Source organism: Durio zibethinus, chromosome 19 (genome assembly GCF_047325235.1).
Source record: "Durio zibethinus cultivar Kanyao isolate XHJ-2024 chromosome 19, ASM4732523v1, whole genome shotgun sequence".
Classification (NCBI taxonomy): domain Eukaryota; kingdom Viridiplantae; phylum Streptophyta; class Magnoliopsida; order Malvales; family Malvaceae; genus Durio; species Durio zibethinus.
The window spans coordinates 3,114,296-3,122,013 of NC_143180.1; the positions used below are offsets into that span (position 1 = coordinate 3,114,296).

At 29.2% G+C, this 7,718-nt stretch overlaps 1 pseudogene across 1 annotated transcript; it reads right to left on the minus strand.

Annotated features, from left to right (window-relative positions):
* Positions 1-734: 734 nt before the first annotated feature.
* On the minus strand, positions 735-2,559 carry LOC111309818 (3-ketoacyl-CoA synthase 19 pseudogene; annotated as a pseudogene). Its single transcript, XR_016330505.1, has one exon. The product of XR_016330505.1 is annotated as a 3-ketoacyl-CoA synthase 19 pseudogene (transcript).
* Positions 2,560-7,718: the final 5,159 nt, after the last annotated feature.

Sequence of the window (7,718 nt, forward strand, 5' to 3'; positions counted from 1 at the left end):
CTTTCCTTTTTTTTTACTTTTTCAAATTTGACTTCATTGTTGTTAGATTACAATTTTAACTTTCTTTTAATCTTGATTTTTAATGACTTTTTCATGTAAAAATTTATTAAAGAAATCATGAAAAATCAATAGACCATATATATATATATATATATATATATATATAAATGTTTGGTGTTATAAAATGAAAAAGTAGCCTTAATTCTTGAAACTTCACAAAAAAAGAAAGCTAGTTGAAATGGCATGAATACAGGCCATAGTGTCCAAGATTGGCAACCAAATTAATAAAATACAACATAACAACTTTAACCACTTATAACCTTTAGCTTAGGTACACAGCTAGTTAAATTAAGTTTGGTTCAAGTTGAACAATCAATATTGGAAAGCTGGTTTCGAGTTGCTTTGTCTAGAGGAAATTAAATTAGAGAACATTTATTATGGATTCAAGGTGTTACTGTCATGATAAATGCTCTTCACTTTTTTTTTTAATAAAAAAAAAATCATAATATGAAAATAGGAGAAGAGATTGTAAATACTAGAAATGAAAATCTGAATTTTTTAAATATTATCTTTTAAGAACGATTGCATGAATTAATTGAGATAAGCTTTAGGTTCATGCACTCCACTTTATAGTACGAATCAAGATTTTTTTATATCTCATTCTGCTATTGTTTCCCATACATCTTCCTCATAACTTAGCTAGGGATAAAAGACAAAGAACACAATTTCTGTGTTCACTTTCACTCTTTTTATCTATCTCAATATTATTTTTTATTTAAAAATTATCATGAGTACAAACATTTCATTTTTGGGGAATACAAGTATAAATGTTCTAGTAGGATTTGGTATAATAATAGATCTACCATAGAATAGTACTAAGGTAAAAAATCTAACATGAATTTATTAGCACCAGCACATCTTTCATGACTTTCCTGGTGAAATGTCCTAACAACAATTAACAGTAACTTCTTCTTAATTCCTGAAAGAAAAGATGAAATGCTTCATGCAGCTTATATATGGCTAAATGGGGATATAGAAAATACATTTAATTATCAAGCCTGACAAAGTTTAGACACTCATCATTGATCCAGCTATACTTCTCTGCGAATGGATTGACCAGGTTTTTTCTGGGGTAATGATCTATGCAATCTTCCCACACTCTTGTATCCTTCAAATCATCCTTCATTACCTCCCACACACAATTGTTGCACATGAAACCTGCTCCAAGGCTAATCATCAGAATCTTGTCACCTTTCTTGAGCCTCTTCTTAGCTTCCATGTAACTCAAAACATACCATAGGCCACCAGCTGATGTATTTCCGAATCGATAAAGTGCCATTCTAGTAGGCTCGAGATCATATTCACTAAGCGCCAAACTCTTACCAAGTCCATCAATGACTGCCCTTCCACCAGGATGGAGACAGAAGTGAGCAATCCCAGACTTGAGATTGAAACTGAAACTCAAAGATCTGGCTGCATCAGGAGTTTTTCTCTTGATCATTCTTCTTCCAAGAGTTGATATTGCATATCGAAGTAGTTCTGTCATTGGTAGTATTTTGGGCAATAGGATTTTGAGATTGCCGGTAAAAGCTTTAGCAGCGGCTTTTGTCAAGCTTTTAGTAAGCAGAAAACCCTGGTACCCTTGTTCATCTTCAAGTTGTATGCAACATCCATATGCTTCATCATCATAGCCAATATTGGTTCGTACTGCACAGTTCAACTTGAAGATGGCTCGTTCTTTCAAAGCTCTTTTGTTTGTCAAGAGAATGGAAGACCCTCCAGAGCGAAATAGGCAATTAGATAACATCATGGACTTTTCTTTTCCACAATACCAATGCGAACTTATCGATTCTGTGCTCACAACAATTGCAAATTGATTCTTGTAAGTCTTGAACAAGCGCTGCACAAGGTCAATGGCTACCATACTCGCACTACATCCCATTCCAGAGAGGTTGAAGGACTTGATGTTATCCCTCATCTTGTATCTGTTAATAATCCGAGCTGTTAACGATGGTGCAGGAGAAAACAACGATACATCAACGACGAGTATGTCGATTTCAGACGGAGACACTCCTGTTTTAGCAAAGAGTGTGTCAAGAGTATCAAACATAACCTCATCCATCTCCGAATATTCATCTTTTTCAGAAGGAAACTCTTCTCTACCTTCAATGACATTTCTAGGACCGTAAGTTTCTTCACCAAGGCCTGAACTGACAATGGTCTTTAAAAGAAACCTGTATTGTTCTAGACCAAGACTCTTGTTCCTCATCACAACTTTTACACAGGCTTCAGTGTCGAGCTTTCTGTCATCAGCAGCCTTGTAACACTCATACCCCAACATATAGCAATATTGGTTTCTCTTCTGAAAAACCATATTACAGAAGTAGGAAATGAGGCTACAAAGAAATAGGAGACATATTTTCATTAAAAACTCCATTGAGAGACTAGAGAGTGGTGTTGGGGGTGGTGAGTTTAACTATAAAGTGAAGATCTGTGGAACTGTTTTTCTCTGCTTTTCTTTAGAGAAATTGAGAGTAATACTAGTTGGCATGCTCTATATGGGTTGAATACATGTTTATTTATAGTCCCCTTGGTTTAATCAATATTGCATCTTCATACCTAGATTACAGTTAGAAGTTAAAAATATTACAAACTTCAAAATAATGATAGCCCAACATGTTCATACATAAATTGCACCTCATAATATTGTTATTCCTACAGGGGGAAAGAAAGGGACATTTTTTAAATGTTCGTGACTTTTTTTTATGCAAAAGAAATCGTTGCCTAAAAATAAAGAAAAGGATTATAAGTTTTTTGTATAAAGAAAACCAGAAATTGAGAATATAATTTGGTATGAAGAAAACTGTAATATGAAAATAAAAAAAAATTATAAGTGTTAAAATTTAAATATAAAATTATTAAATATCATTTTTTTTAAAGATAATTGTATATATAAATCAATTGTATTGAATTTTAGTTTCAAATCTGGATTTTTTATATGCAACTTTATTCACGTCAAGGTGTTTCGTGTGCTGAAAGGATCGTTCGTTCGTTTGTTTGTTTTTTTTGCTAAATCAGGAATTTTTTATTTAATAAAGAGTCAAAGATATCAGATAAGACACCATACACAGCTAACACATCACACCCCTAATTACAAGGCCCCTAATAGCGAACACAGACTCCAACGCCTCAGAAAACAACTCCTGTTACCATCGGGATTTAAAAAAATTCAGCCTAGTCCACTCCATTTTTAGCCAAAAGTCCGCCATCCTGAAAGGATCGTTTGTGCAATTATATAGTAGATAAGGGAGGAAATGTCAAAGATATATGGTTCATCTTCATATATAATAGGATAACTATGTCTTCAATTTTAAAAATGTAGTTAGATGTTAAGCTTTCAAAACTTCAATTTCAAAGGCTAGAGATAGAAGGGGTTGGCTGAAGCTATATCTATCCATTTTCGTTAATTTATTAGTGATATTAATTTAGACTACTTTTACAACTGAAGAGATACAATAAAGACAAATCAATTAAATTAAATCATCATTTCGCAAAGGATGACGAAAAATATACGCAAAGAAAAAAAACCTTAATTGATAAGCTAATCTCAACAGGTGTAATTATCCCTCCTTGTAAGTCTAGATTTCGTTATGAAAAATTTGTCAAAAAATCAGCGCATAGTAGAAATGAATAATTATGTAGACACAAACATTTAGCCAGGTTTCCATGCATTTTGTATAGTTAATTAGGTTGATTGTAAGCTTCAAAATTATATCATATACTGTAAAAGAAAAAATCCATCGAGGGTTTTTCAATTAGTCTAATTTAAAACGTCTAAGGGGATCGAAAAATGTCAAACTAGAGCAGAAATTGCTTTATTTGCTGATGTACTCTTGGGATAGTTATCTTTTTATACAAGCCACTACTTAATTAATTTCTCTTTCATTAAACTCTTGTGTGATTGTAGATATCAGAAACAATTTTTTATGACAGCTTGTACATAAATGATTTATTGAAAAAGAAAAAAAGCTTATTTGAATTTAATCCATTAAAATTAAAAGAAATTTTCTTTCACAACCAATGAAGCTTTTTAGTCTCCACAAATAAGATTAGAAACTAAGGAGAGAGACACGCACTCTTTAGATTATATTAAATTAAATAAAAAATAATTAAAAAAATATGTGTCAATATTTTAATTCGTTTATAAAATTAAAAAAAATTTATTGGTAACAAGTAAAAAACGAACTCTTAAAATTACCATGGTCTAAATTCAATTTAGTTTACCAAAGTCATCTTTCCATAGTTTCTTGGGCCAAAAATCTCCTCAATCAGTGCTTTGGCTTAATTCCCATACTCCCAATTCTCCCTTCTGCCAAGTGGCTAATAGTATCAAAGATCACTTCAACTCTCCTTTCTACATCATTGAATTGTCATCTTCTTCAAGAAAAAGATATTTCTAACCCTCAAATTTTGATTGTTTGCAAAGAGATTGATCGGTAAATTACGATTATTCCATTACTTAATTTCTTCAAAAGTACAAATATATATATATTCTTTCTTATTTACTTTATATATTTATTTATATTTTTTAACTTTTACATTAAAAATTATTGAACATCAATATCATAAAAATTTTCAGAATTTTAATACTTTTTTCTCTTAATTTCCATGCTAAACTCAAACATGCATGAACTTACAAATTAAATGGGAAGGAGAAGTATCATTTTCATACCAATCACAATTTAATAAAAACTAATTTTGTCATCGTTTGATTTGAAACTCAGCTAACTCATCTACTTTGACAATCCTAAGTCAAAATTTCTTATTCGTTCATTATCCCATGCATAATTATGGTCAATAGTCCCATCCATGTAATTTGGTCCAATAAAGTTTAATTTCAACCTAAAACTAATGAGAACTTCAAAAAAAAAAAAAAGGGTTCTCTTTATAGTTATTTTAATGACTTTTAACTAAATCATGTTAAGCCCCCATTGTATATCATGCAATCACTTTCTTTCTTTTATTGTTTGTCGAAGGCAGCATTAATTTGTCAACAATCACGTGAATTAGTAAAATGTTTAACTCTTAATGTTAATAATTAAAATTTTAATCCAGAAAATTTTAAATATAAAAATATCATTAATTTGTCAACTGTTATAACAATGACTACTCAACAACTTCAATTACGTCAGTCCACATGTAATATGTCGTACAGTCATTTTCTTTCTTTATGTTTAAAGATTTTTTTGTCATTTTCTCTTTTTCTTTTTATATGGAAAAATATTACTTGTTTTTGCTATGTTACCCCCAAATTATATAATTTTTTTTCTTTTCTTAATTTCCCAAAATATTTCAATTTTTTAAAAAATTAATACTTCTATTTTTTATTTTAATAATTTATAATTTTTTTAACTTTTTTATATAACAAATTAAGTACAAAACATCAACCTATGATAAATATCATATTTTGTCTAGGGTTTAAAATTTAGTTTTATTTTATTTATAGTTTATTTATCTTTTCAGTTTAATAAAAAAATATTTAATTGTGAGAAAAATGGGTATTATTAGAATTAGAGTTTAATTTAATCTGTAGAGGATAAATTCTAGTTTCATGATAATACAAAAATTTGATCAAAGATGAAATCATAATCAATTAAAAACTCTTCTAAGTGTTCTTATAAATTAATCAATGAATCAACGGAGGGGGATACAACGATAGAGAACAAAATCAAGGAGGTTTGTGAATAACAAAGAAAAAAACTCTTTCTGGCAGTGAGGTTTGAAAGGATTTTGTCCTTTAAAACGTGTGATTTGTGAGAAATTGGGGTTGTAAAAGGATTCAGGAAGTTCCAAAAATACAAATCAGTGATTCTGAAAATTTATGCAAATTTTTGGAAAATATTTTGAATTTTTTGACCAAACTTTGAATTTTTCAGTGGGCTTTGAAGTTCTTGGTACCTTTTCGATCGTATTTCTAGAAATTGTAATGATTTTCAGAAGCCAGCAAGGATTTTCAGAAAATATCCTAGAGTTCACATAAAGTAAAGAGAGGGAGAGAAAAAAATGTAGAGAGAAAGCGAATGGAAATCTGAAGAGAATAACAAAAATTTTGGACTTTTATAGTCTTTCAAAATAACATCATTTTAAGTTTGCAAAAGTTTTAAAGATCTGTGTGTTTCCATTTGGTAGACCCGACCCGCACGCGACCCAAACTTGTGACCTGTCCAAGTTGCCAGTTTTGAGCTGGACCAACAACTGAGCTAAGTTGCCTCTTAAGCCACTTCAACCAATTCTTGTGCCTATAATCAAGTTGTGATACCAGCCAAGTCGATTTTTTTTTTATTTTCTTTTCATTTTTATTTATTTATTATTATTTTAATTAATTAATTTATTTATTTATTTGCTTTTATTTTTGAAATAGCTTGCATGATTGGATTTTAGGAAAAGTTAGAAGAAATAATTAAAAATAAAAATTTGATAAGATTTTGATAATAAGCAATAATTATCCAATAATGAAATTTTTGGAGATTACAAATGGTTAATTTCTAAAAATTTCTAAGTGAGATTTTTTTTTTCTAAGTTTGACCCAAATGAAAGAAAAATTTAGATAAAGTTTCAATAACAATAGTTAATATTTATTTTCAATTTAAAAAATAAAAATATAAATTAATAAATTTTGGAATTAAATTAACAATTATCTAATGATAAGATTCTTAAAAATTTCAAATGATAAATTTTTTAAAAAATCTTTAGGCTTTTTTTTTTTTTTCTAAATGTGGCCCAAATTGTGAAAAATTTAGAAATAAAACTTGTAAAATAAAAAATAAATTTCGATGATGAAATCTTAGTAGTCAAATATTGATGATTATCTAAGAAATTTCTAGGTGAGAAGATAATTCTAATTTTAGCCCAAATGGTGGAAGAATTATATATATTTTCAATAAAAACAAAAATAAAAAATGACTAAATCTTTTTTTCGATGACGAAGCCTCTTCAAGAAAATAAATGGGATTCTTGAATACTCTTAAGGTAATAAAGTATTTTTAAAAATTCTACCATATTGATGAAAAAATCTTAGAAGTCATTTCCAATAATTAAACATTAAAATAAAGACAATTAAAACCAAGATAATTGTTAAGATAATTTAAAATTAAATGGTACCATATTAGGATGGGCGTTATCAGAGTGCTATAATCTTCTCCACACATAATCGAACTCCCAAACCTAGTTTTGCTCAGAAGGTCATAACATATTCTTTATAAACCCTTAGTCAAACTTAGGAGCTCTTTAAAAGGATAAATTCACTAGGTGACTAATCACACCTTAATAAAATATTGGTGATGATTTCTTAGGTTGTGTCTAATTATAGATTTTCAAATCTATATATTATGATAGTTTGACGACTTCACTGGAGACACTGAGAGTCAGGCCATTAATTCATTTTAAATTATCTTAATTTTTTGGTTTGGTCTTGAATTATTGATCTTTTCTGTTTGTATTTATTTTCATTCTTTTATTATTTGACTTGGCTTGTGAAAATTACGAATAAAGATATATATTTTTTCACACACACATCACATGCATATGTATCACATGAGCTCTATACTCGAGCTCTGTCTTCCTTAAGAGGGAGTAAAGTACCAATGCTCTTGTGAGATGATAATCTCTATAATGGCTAATGAAATACTCTTACTCAAATTGAATTCTTTCCATTTATA